This window comes from Plectropomus leopardus, chromosome 10, assembly GCF_008729295.1.
Source record: "Plectropomus leopardus isolate mb chromosome 10, YSFRI_Pleo_2.0, whole genome shotgun sequence".
Classification (NCBI taxonomy): domain Eukaryota; kingdom Metazoa; phylum Chordata; class Actinopteri; order Perciformes; family Serranidae; genus Plectropomus; species Plectropomus leopardus.
In genome coordinates this window covers 12,263,974-12,276,829 of record NC_056472.1, presented here as the reverse complement: position 1 = coordinate 12,276,829, position 12,856 = coordinate 12,263,974, and positions in this window count along the sequence as shown.

The window sequence follows — 12,856 nt, the reverse complement described above, 5'->3', positions numbered from 1 at the left end:
CATGTATCAATGGAAACATGGGTTGAAAATTTACAGCAAAACACACATAAATAGTAAAAAAAAAAAAATATACTATAGCTCTGAGCAACATAAGTGTTTCACATGCATATACTATATTCACGCTCTACACATAAGTTTACAATGTTAATCCTTGCTGTGCCCACAGTATGATTATGTGATGACTAGATCTTTCTATATCTAGCAGAGGCAGACAGCAGCAGCACAGACACATTGATATTACATTATTCATCAGGCAGCAGCACTTAACTATTAGCTGGGCCTTTGACTTCACACACATACACACATGCATGTTGGCGCTACATGCTTTGCCACACTCACACACACAGCCACGTGCAAACCACACAAACCTGTACCTGTGCATGACTGACAGGGATTTTTTGCCTTGTCATTGTTTATCTCCCTGACGCCATTGATTTAACTGAGTTGGATGGGTCTGCCTAATCCCTCGGGTTATTGGAATTTTGCTTAAAAAAAAAAAAAAGCTTATGGGAATGGACAGGCATCTTAAAAAGGGACAGGAAATTCTCCCAGAATCCATCAAATCACTGTGTGGCAGTGCTGACGCAGAGATATTGATGCCATCCCCTTGTCTGGACGATTTTATCAAACCCACAAAGACAAAATGATAAAGAATCAGCAATATTCATTTGTACTTTATGGCAGTATGTCCATATTACTGTACGTCTACCAAAGAACGTAATCACCTGCAGTATGTCATTGCTTAATCAGGAGGTCACAGGGAGCTCATACTAGGATAGGTGATCCAATGATCGAGCATGCAAATAGATTATTCCACTAAAGCTCTCTTTATTTCTTTTCATTGGAGGTAAATTGATTTATGCCAGAATAAACAATTGCATTCATTATTTTATTCTCTGGGCACAAACTTATTTCAGTTTCATTAAAGTCAAGTAGTTGGATTAATTTCATGGAAGACAATGATCAAAATTTGGAGCTGTTCGATTTCACATTGTTTAGCTGAAGACATACATTGCAAAATTAATTAATGTCTGTGTAAACCCCACTATCACACCGCTAACCCACACCCTATAAGAGTACACAATGCCAATTCCACCCACAATTCTATAATTTAGTCCATCCAACAAGAAATGTAGAGTTGTTGTACTTCTGGTTATGGAGTTATGCTTGCAAGTATTGCACCCATTTTTCTTTGCATTATGACCTTATGGAGTTTAGCATGCTATCCTGCAAACAAGTGATTGCTAATCATTTCACTATTCAGTAATGCTGTCGTCATCCACATTGTCAATGAAACAGCTTTTATACACAAGTATAGAATATGATTATGTATCCATTTAATCATATTCGTATGTGTTTTTTAAAAATTCAATCACTGTTTGTTTGCATTAGCTCCTGCCTGGGCTGTGTTCAGCCCCAACAAATGTAACAAAAAAAAAATATTTAAACAGAAATGGTGGTGTGTTGAACACCCTGTTCAACACACCACCCTGCCCTGCCTTTAATACTGCTGGGTTATACAGTTTAAGTAAAAAGGGCTTTGTTGATGTGGAAAAACATTACACAAGCAAAAGTGAAGTAAAAAAAAAAAAAATTGTACAATAAGTAGCAGTCTACCATACTAAGGATTATATACACAATGCTGCTGATTAGGTACACCTCTGACACACCCAGCAAACAGGAAAAAACATACCTTTTAGACCACTGCACACAACTCCAAGGAAACATACCGTTCACTTTGGAAACTGTAGCAACATGGTGAGATTGAACGTGCCTCTGCTGGTCATGGGGCCAAACTGCCAAACAGGAAAGGGGAGCATCCAATGGGCTTTACTGTAGGCTGAGACTGTACCATGTTAGTTGGAGGGTAGAGGGGGTGCTCATCGTTTTAAGTTTTTTATAGTACACTTAACAACTTGAATTGTTAATGTGTATGTGTTAGGACAATAATTATTAGAAATGATTTCACTTAGAAATGTTATTTGTATGTCTCTATTGATTGTGAACTTACTTTGTGTTTTCCTAGAGGGCGTGGCCTCCTGTACTGATAGTCAGAGATAAAAGCTTCTCAGGAAGTGGAAAGATGTTTCGGTTCAGGTGCCATCCTGCTTAAAACAGCATATGTCTGCTACCAGACAGCTACATGGGCCTGGTCAGGTTTCCTTTTCTCAGCTGGTGAGTTTGCTTATGCTCTTTTGACAGCTTTGTACACATTTTTTTCACAACATTGTGTTCACAACAGCAACAAACAAGCCTAAACTGCTTTGTTTGACACCACTTGACCAATTTATCACCATTCAAGCTTTCTAGTCAGCTAATAATATTGCTTGTTTGTTTTCCTATGAATAATGTTTTGATTGCATGTCATGAAGAAGGATTATCTCCTAAAGATGGCCACAACTTTTAGAAAAATTGTAAGTGCAAAAAGTGAGTGTGCACGTATGTGTAGTGTCTGTGTGTCTTCTGCTGTCTTACAATCTATTGGACCAATGAGCATCATATGTGCACATTTATGACTGTAATCTCAATGATATTTTGTGGTTGTGGTGATTCATCATTACTGATGACTTAACCTCTGACATATCACTCATCTATACCTGTGAGCAGGAGTTGCAAGTGTTGCAGAAATCGTCATATAAACAACAAGCATTACCTTTTCTGTTGGAGGACACATTTTTGGCCTTTGTCATGGCTCAAAAACTGAAATCTGGTCTCAGCTTTAATCGCAGGATCTGCAGATTATTTTTGTATATTCCAGGCATAACATGGGATGGATTTGTCGCCATTTTCATTATCTTTGCCGCCATCTTGATTAAGGGATCCGGGAGGGGCAGTTCAGCAGGTGCAGCTCTCTGTGCTCTAGCTATGACCTGGTTTTGTTCTGTCAACCACACGGCATCATACCATACTGAAAGCATTTCAGAAACGGAGGGGTTTGCCTTACAGATTTTGTAGACTTGCAGATTTTGTTGATTTGGTGACTTTTCCTTCATATTTGTACTCATACTTAAAGTAATTAAGCCATGCAGTTAAAATATTATTTTAGTCTAGTTAAATTGTCTTTATTGTTGTTATGACTTTGTTGCTTGTTATGACTTTGTTGCACTGTTGCCTACCGGAAGAGCGAATACCGTTCCAAGTCCAGTTCTGAATTATATGGATCAAAGATTCTAGTTGTGCTGTAGTCATTACAAATACAGCTATCTTCATAATCACATTACATCTGTAAATCACACAAAGCACCTGTTGGTAGGAAAACTTGATCTAGTCTGTACAATGTGCTTTAGCTCTGGAAAAAATGTATGAGGCATGTTTTTTAGCCCATTCTCATTCCAAAGTTGTCAAACACTGCAGCTTTGTCAGTGATTTCGGGAAAATATATTGACACAAAAAGCCACCTTTCACGGTTGTATGATATGACGCAGGCAGCGTCAGTTTGTAACATGGGCGGACTGAACCATTTGCACTGTTTTGATATGCTACTAGTTGGCCAGAAGGCACCTGGTGCAGCAGTATGACACAAGGTCAGGCAGCGTCAGTTGATAATGTGGCTGGATGGAAGCCACAGGCAAATGATCCGTCGCTTCACAGTGTCAGGTTGAAATGCTGCCAAAACTGACATAATATGAAGGCCACTATAGGACCGACAGGAGGGATGGTGGATTGGTCCAACTAACCATGGACTTTTACATGGGAGCCCAGAGTTTGCTTCCTCTATCAATGTAGAGCCAAACCATGATGATTTTTTTCCTTAACCGTGCCCTTCTAGCCTAATCCTAACCATGTGCTTTTGTTGATGTCCCGGTGTTTGTTGTCATGTGCTTTTGTTGCCTAAGCATAACCATGTGCTTGTGATGACATTATGGTAGGGGCATCAGGGAACATCAACAGTAGACTCCGGAGGATACAAAGAGCACAATAAGTAGACATAAAAGTCTACTGACAAAGTGGGGATATGCAGCTACTTGGGACGGGAACGTGTTGGCATTTTTGTTAGTTTGTGGGACACATCTGAACCATATTGTGGTGTGTCTGCTGAAATTACAAGACTTGTTTAAAGTGGCTGCAATCAGCCCAGCAGCCACTTGTTGGCGATATGCACCCTCCTGAGTGCACTTTTTTAGTTCTTTAATGGCCAGTGATCTGAAAATGTATTTGCCAGTTCAGCAAAACCTCAGTTCCACTGGTACTCAGCATTTTTTGTTGAGCTAATTCAATTAGCACAAAATTTTAAACAGCAGACAAATGTGTCTTTTCTAGCTGAAATAGTTTTTCTTTTGTTTGTTTGTTTTTTTTTGCAGGGAAAATACAGACAGCTACTGCTGTATCCAGTTACACAGAGGTCGTGAGAACCAGGCTCTAAAAAGACATGTCTGACAGAGTGGTGCTCTCTCACCCCATTTAGCCCCTGTGATGGATGGATCATTTTATACACCATTAATCCATCCGTTTGTCAATTACTAATGGAAATTTTGGGGTTGAGGGTGGGGGGCAGGTTTCAGGAACTGTCAAGTCGCTGAATGCCACCTCGCATCACTGCTGAGTGTAATTACAGAACCTGTCGGAAAAGTAAAAGAAACGCTCAAAACACAAAAAGGTGCAACGGGTGATAATGATGTTTATTGCGCTCCATGATTATTATCAACACCGTCACTTCCAGGGGGAATTCATTTTGTATTTTGTGAACATGATTGCCTGAGTACCATACATTGTTTGGTTGTATAATAAGCATTCACTGCAAGACAAGTGGCTCGCTGATGGCACTCTGCTGAGAAAATTATATTCTGTTTCTACTAGAGAACATCACATTTAGAAACAATGGAGAACAGAGATGGATTTGTTCCCAGACACCTTTCAAAACTCCTTAAATGAAATAAAATGTGCAGGAATTATGGGAGATTATGCAAATAAGCATGCATTGGTATAGTCGTGGGTTTGTTATGTTGTTCTGTCCCTTTTTATCTAAAGTCTGCAAAGTAGAAAAGCACATTATAAGTCTTTTTTTTCCTTGCATGACACTGAATACCATTTAGCTGTTCATATTGGTAAAATGCATTTACAAATTCTATCATTTATAAACAAATTCATCACCATTTTTTCCCTTATTGATTGGGAATAAGGGAAAATATGCAGTATGCAATACTATGACATGCATTCATAGTAATCTTATGTTGCATGAAGTATTAACAGTAAGGTTGAATTAAACAAGTAGTACATCTTGTGATAATAAATAAAACCAGAAGATAGAAACAAGAAACAAAGCCTCTTGAATAGCAAAAGGGACATTATGGAGGGTGAAAAAAGGTTTATAAGAAGCTATCTGCTGTCAGTCCCTGGAAATTACCCCAGCCTGTGAGGGCATCCCGTTTCCTTCCTTCATCTCTGAGCGATGGGCGGATGTCTCTTTAACAGCTGGGGTTACCGACACAGCGGCTCGCAGGCCTGATGAGCTGCTCTCTCTATTTGCTCTGCTCATTCTCCTGAGCACCGTGGCCATCCAGATTAGAGCCTATGGCCCATTAGGCAGCCACGGAGGTGGGCAACCTCATAGGTGTAGCACAAGTGTGTATGAGAGTGTGCATGTGTGTGTGCAGCAAGATAGACACTACAAGTCATTCTGCAGGGGGAAAAATGTTCTTCTGTAGGAGAGTCTGTGCTCTTGTACCTCCATTCTTTATGGAGACCAAATATTCTAACAAGGACAGAAAGCTGAGGAAAATATACTTCACTTTGGAGCTGGTAGTAGTATGCGTTTCTGTTATCTGAACACAAGCGAAAAGCCAAGAAACACTACCGCTCATATCTGTACCTGCACCTCCAGCTGACCACTTGTGTTCAGATGTCAATACTGCCCTGTGCAGAGTTAATACATCCACACTTGTGCTTGCTGCTCTGTAGTATGCTTGCTATTCACGTTAGATGCTTTCCTGAAATTTCACTGGGGTATACGGTATATGATGGTTTAAGTGTGCTGCACTAACCCCACCCCCAGCGACAAGTGTGCTACTTATTTTCAGCATTTAAGAATAATAAATACACAGTAGAAACCCACAAAATGCTAAGAAATGTAAAGGTGTGACAAGTAATATTCTCACACCTATTTCCTTTATTAAACAGAGAAATACAACTGTGCACCTTTTGAATTCAGCTTTGTTTCTGTCAAGGAAGATTGAGGTGGCTTAATAGCCTCATTAACACATCATGGAAAAACAGACTTCATTCAAACATGACAGAAACAAAGTAAAACTCACCCAAATCATCTTGATTACTTCTGTTAGTAATCTAGTTAGTAAGTCCTCTGTTCCATTAATCACCAGCTCTGGTTTGGTAGAAATAAATCCTTATTCACCAACTTAGATGTAAAAAATATGCCATTGTTCTCCAGGCGCCAGCTGTTTACAGTTCTGTAACTTTTCCCTCCACCACTTCGTGTCACGGTATCTTTCAGCTCAGCTGCCTGTTCTACCAGTAGAGACGGAATTGAAAAATATACCTTGGATCTTGGATGATCTATCTTGGAGGCCGTTTGTGTTTAGCGCTATCCACTTGTGGTCAGATCATCCAAAATGCATGTTTATACTATGTCTAAACAAGGTGAATGAGTAATTTTAACAAACAAGACACATATAGAGGTTTTGATGAAGATTAAGGTGCATGTTTACTCATCAACACACTAATATGAGAAGATTACAGGATATAAGTGTTATAGCCATGCCTCAGGTTTTAAGCAAGTCACTTGTAAACCTAGACTGAGACATTACACAGATTCTCTCTATGAATGAAAATAGAGTTTCTGTAAGTAGGGCCCTTTTCATTTTATTACATTTTATACGAACTATCCCATCCCAAACTTATTTTTATCTGTAATTAATGTTGTCATGTCCTCAAATTAAAATGTCCTCAAAGTATATTGAAATGTAAATATACTGTTTGAGTTGGGTGAATATTAAATCCAATTTTTAATTTACTGCACATTCTGTGTTCAAAGCTGCTTTAGAAAATATCATATAAAACATCTCACTGGGAATGGTTTACTTAAAAAAAGGCCTTCATTTGCAGTCTATCTGAGATGCTGACAGTTTTTACAGACTTGCCCAAAGCCATAGATGGATTTAGCTTAGAAAGTTTCCAGCTTCAAGGTGCAGTGAAGGCATGTTGTCTATTATTCCCAAATTTCAGATATATACACATTGTTGCACATTGATATATGTCAAGTCAGCAATTACGCTCTCTCAAACACAGGATGATATACTTTTACGGTCATTTCTGGAATTTCTACCATGCAAGTACCACCATTAAAAGTTCACGAATAAAGTAGGCCATATTCAGTATATTTTTAATAATAACAATGCATTGAATGACAATGTGAAAGGGGTTGCTAATAGTGACGAACCTACAGAGAATTTCTTTCCAAATTTGCAGCTTCTCTCAGCTTTGTGGAGCTTCACAGCCAATTTCAGCTCATTATTTAGCTGTCTGGCCCACAACTTTTGTGTTTTGGTTCACCCTAAGCGTTCTCAGAGCCTCGTTGTTGGCTGCAGTCAGGCTGCTTGCCCCCGTGTTACATTACATTTGTGAAGTGTGTCTGTGTGTCTGTGTGTGTTTGAAAGGGTAAGCAAGGATTCACCAGTCTGGCTGTGAAGACAGCATGGAAGAATTTCACTTTCAGTTCAAGTTTAAATTGTAAGATTTTTGCAAAAATGCATATTTTTTGGAAGTACTAGGCACACAACTGGATAAATGAGACTTGGATTATTCTGCCTGAGTTGTGTGAGAGTTTGTGAAGGGATGTTTTTGTATAGTTTTACTGTTGTTGAACCACCTGAGCCCCTTCTAATTCATGAAGAATTTTCTCTGGTTTTGAATTCTTCATTTACTGCAGGCATGTGAAAATAACAAAGGTTTTCCAGAAACTGAATACAAATGTTTTTTGGGGGGTGAAGAATTATTTGAAGTATTATGTCAATATCACGTTCACAGCATGTTTCTGCTGCCTACCTACTGGCAAAAATATATTTTTTGGTCTTTTAACTCCAATAATTTTCAGCCCATAGGACTTTTATGCGTCATTTAATGGAAATGCGGCCACCGTTTGTCTTTTTTGCCTAAATGCTTCTGTGGCAATAAAAATTAAATGCTTGGCCCAACACTGTGCTTGGAAGAAGTCCCTGCATGCACCCATGCCTGCAGGTTAATGCTTTTCATTGTGCTCCAGCCTCAGGGGACTGTGTTCACAGGCCAGACAGCTCCATACCATATCATGTAAATCAAAAGTTGAGCTTGATTTTGAAAAACAAATCAGAAGACAAGGCAGACTGTAAATTGCTGCAGGCAATTTCGAAGCACTGTAATCATGGTTTGTTTTTGAGCAATTGTTTTTTCCACTGTCACCGGTTTGTGTTATGCTATTTGAAAATATTCAATGTCATCCTCGCCTCGGGCAGCAGAGTGAAGCCTCACATAGATAACCGAATGTTCCCCCAGGGCCAATGCAATAATCAAGAATAGGAAAATGGGTTCACTGTTGCAGTGCAAATCCTTTGAGTCTCAAAAGCTTATGGGAGATGCAATGCAATGTATCACCTGCCACGGGAACAAATATGCTAAAACACAGCTAAATCATTGCGGAGTTGATGTCTATAAATAGTGTATACTTCACATATCTAATCAGCAAAATAGACTCCATGTTGTATTGTGTCTTTTCTTTAATGGGTGCACTCGAACAGTGGGTAATTAACACAAAGATTTTGGGGTCGATTTTTATATTGCCAAACTAGAACAGCATGTGGAACTACTCTATAAGTCCTTAGACAGCACAGCTTCACAGTCAGTTTAATTACTGTATCTTTACTTGGCCTGAACTGGAGAGAGAGTTGGACTAAATTGGGCTTTTGAGGCTGGATACCTGTTATTCACTATTTTTAATTAGATGTTTTTTTTCTTTTGGAATAAAAGTGTTAACAGACAAACATAGAGCTTGTGAATGGATCCCCAAGACATATTATAATAACAGGCTCACAGCTGAGGCTAATTGGACTTGCTTTATTGTTACTGTGCATCTCTTCTGCTCTTTCCTTCCTTCTCTCCTTCTTTCTTCCTCCCTCTTTCTCTCTTTTTCTCTCTCTCTTTCCTATATATAATTTTGTCATCTAATGTAATTTAATTGTTCTTTACGACATCTACTGCGCATCTGTCAGCCCTGGAGGAAGGATCCCTCCTCAGTCGCTCTTCCTGAGGTTTCTACAATTTTTTTCTGACTGTTGCATGTTTTTTGGGGGGGCTGGGGGGCTCCTTAGTCGATGTGAGGGGCAAAGGACAGAGGGATGTTGTATGTCCTCTGAGGCGAATTGTGATTTGTGATAATGAGCTTTATAAATAAAATTGACAGACTGACTGACTGCATGAATTTAGTTAGACACCAAAGTACTGGGCAAGTAAATACCTTGACCTGACAAAAAGTCAACAGGTCACCAAAGTTTTTGCAATTTATTCTGAGGGTACTTGAATGTCTTTACTTATTTCATGGAAACTTGTGGATTTAGTACACTGAAAACCACAAATTTCAGCTTCACAGTAATGCTAGAGGAAAAATCAAGAAATCATTAAAGTCATCAGGATTCTTCCTCTGAGGAACATCAATGGCAGGACAAAATTTCATGGAAATCCATCCATTAGCTGTTGAGATATTTTATATCTCATGTCTGATATGATGTACCAATCAGGTGACCTATAGATTAACATTGCAATCCCTAGAATCAAAATACACCACCAATCAACATGCAGCAATGACCCACCCCAAAAAGGGTTCCTATTAATAGTCTAAAAGGTATGTGGGATGAAATTTCCACGTAGACCTAAATTTTTAACAGTTTGGATTCAATCCACGTATGGGGCAGGTCTGTATGAGCTGGCACTTCATTGTGAACAGGACATTAGTGAAGCGATTAGTGCTATAAAGTCTCATTGTCTCTGTCAGTTGTGCTGATGTGGTCTCGTTCCACCTCTTTGCTTGTGATGAGTACAGATGGACGGAGCTTGTTCTCTCTGGACACGGGGAATCATAGCTCACAGTTAGGCCCCCTATACACTACAGTCACACCTCATTGACCAACATTACAGCAAAGGAAACCAAATCATTGCAGGGGGGTGGCGGTAGAGGACCTCTTCTCAACAGTTTGCCCTCTTTGATCATCATTCTCAGTTATCACCCTCTACAGGGATGAGATTTAAGTCATCTGCAATATGTTCTATTTTGCATTTTTAGTAGTAGTATGAGTAGTAATAGCATAAGAAGTACAGTCATAGTAGATAATGCCTTCATATTGGAAGATCATAGTGGTTAAATTAGTAGTAAAAGAAGAAGTTGATGTGCACACTATCTTGTATCCACAGAGAGAACATAGTGGGGGAAAAGGATTTCAGGCAAAAAGGCAAACATTGATTGCTGACATAATAGATTGCTGTCGAGGTATAGAGAGATAAAGTAGAGGCAAGTGTGAAAGTGCTTAGAATATCTAATTATGTGTCTCCATCAATGACAAATCTACACACACTGTTGCTACCAGTCTAAAATTTCTATAACCTCCTTTTTTGCTGAGAAGCACCGCAACATTTATCCATCTTTTTATAGCTGCAATATATCTGCCCGGTGACATTAATAGCTTGATCCATTTCTGTAGAATGTGCGGCCTCCCTCCAGCTACAATAGACACAAACAGGCCGCTGTGGTCAATATATTCTACTCTACAACCCTCCGTCCTCCAATGTGTTTGCACGTTGTGTTGCACAAAGTCAGTTGGCAGCTCCTCTGCATTGTTTGGTGATTGGCTGTGGGCTAAGTGGTGGTGACGGATTGTGATGTTGATGTATTTACCTCCTCTGTGCTGACAGGAAGCTGTTCCTATGTCCTGATTGACTGGGTCTCATCACTGCAGACGGCGTTGCTTTGTTTAACCCGGTCAGGTTGGGGAGGGTTTGCTTACTCACTCGATGAGACGTCCATGAAGATGAGAAGAAGACCTTCCCTAATCTTGGCTGACATTGGCCGCTTGGCAAGCAAAGCAGCTCGCTGTTGCACTGCGAATGGCTGTATATGTAGCTGCACTTCCTCTGAGACAAAGTTTGTTGTGTAGGCATGCTGATAATGAGAGGGCTATCCCGCATCAGCGCTCTGTAAAATATCTATTTTTTTTCAAGAGATACCAGAATAGTTCTTGAAATGTTTTGGGGACCTTTCAGATGCCAATATCATTACATTTAAACAGGCTCAATTAAAATAGAAAATCAAATCAGTGTCTCTAATCAGGAAAAAGAAGAAAAGAAAAAGATGGCTGTATCCCAAAAAATCATTATGCTGCCAATGCAAAAAGTGTTTTTCCCCATTAATGTCCATGGGGAAGCCCTTGAATTTGTCTCCAGGTGACACTATTACCAAAGACTGTCTGGCTACTTTTCAGACTGACTAATTTAAACTACAGTGTTAGGTGTATCTTCCCTTTAATTGCTGGTAAAAGATAATGCAGGCAACAAGCTGTTATGGTAAAACCACAGAATGTAGGCTTGTGTAGCTCTTTTACTGCTTAAACCTGATTTGAATAGACTTGAAGATTACATTTATTATATCTATAATTTATAATCAAAGGGACGTTTCAACTCATAATCAAAAATATATATTTTTCCTCTCATCTGAAGTGCTATTTATCAGTCTACATTGGTTGGTGTGAGGTACTGAGTGTTGGAGATATCGACCATAGAGATGTCTGTCATCTCTCCAATATAATAGAACTAGATGGCACTCAGCTTCAGTCATTCATTTGAAAAACTCAACAGCAATGTCTCTTTCCAGGAATCATGACTCTTTTTATTCAAGATAATCCACAGACCTTTTTTGTGAGCAGTTCTATAAGAACAGTTTTCTTTCCTTGGAACTACACCTGCCAGCTGTATCACCATGCAAAAGGAAGCATGCATTTAATCATCGATGAGAGACTTATGCTCCTGACCGTGCAAGATGTAAACATGAATAGTGGTTTCCCCAGCAAGTTCAGTGCTGTACCATGCTTACATGCTGTGAACTATTGCAATGAGTCAATAAATGAAATAAAGAAGCAAACATTTTTGCTTCACTTAGGGTTTGACGTGAGTCCTGCTGCAGGTTTGACCTTTTCAAGGTTTGGTAGTCAGACTTTGTGCATAGACACTAAGGGATGTTTCCTCTAAATTTCAGGTGTTCAAAAAATGTTTAAAAATGGTAATCACTTCTACTGTAAAATAACAAATCCATTTTACTTACTTATTAATTCTTTTATGCAGCCTATATGGCATAGGCCTTTAATAGCCAGCCCAGCGATAAAAAAAATCTTTTTTATAATTTATAATTAATTCTTTTTCTTAAAAATGTTATTTTGATTTTTTCTCTCTCAGATGGCCTCTCCATATCACTATTCCGGGTTGAATTTCAGTCCCAGCCCCCCCTTGCAATTAGGTCTGTGGATCATCTTACGTAACTGGGTCTTTGGCACTCTGAGCATCACAAGTCAAGTGCCATCTAGTTTCATAGACATCTCCACAGCTGATATCTCCAACACTTGGTAGCTCACACCAAAGCAACAAGACTGATAAATAGCACTACAGGTAAGAGGAAAAACAGGGATTTTTGGATATAGGGGTGAATTGTCCCTTTAATTTTGACCCCTTTATAGCATAATCTTAAATGAATCTATTCAAATACTAGTTTCGGCATTAAAAGACATTTTCACAAGGTAAACTTTTGAGTAAACTATTTTTTTTGTCTGTCTTCCTTTCTTTTAAAGTTTTATCTCTCATTGATTTTAAGGGTATCCCCAGCAAGTACAGT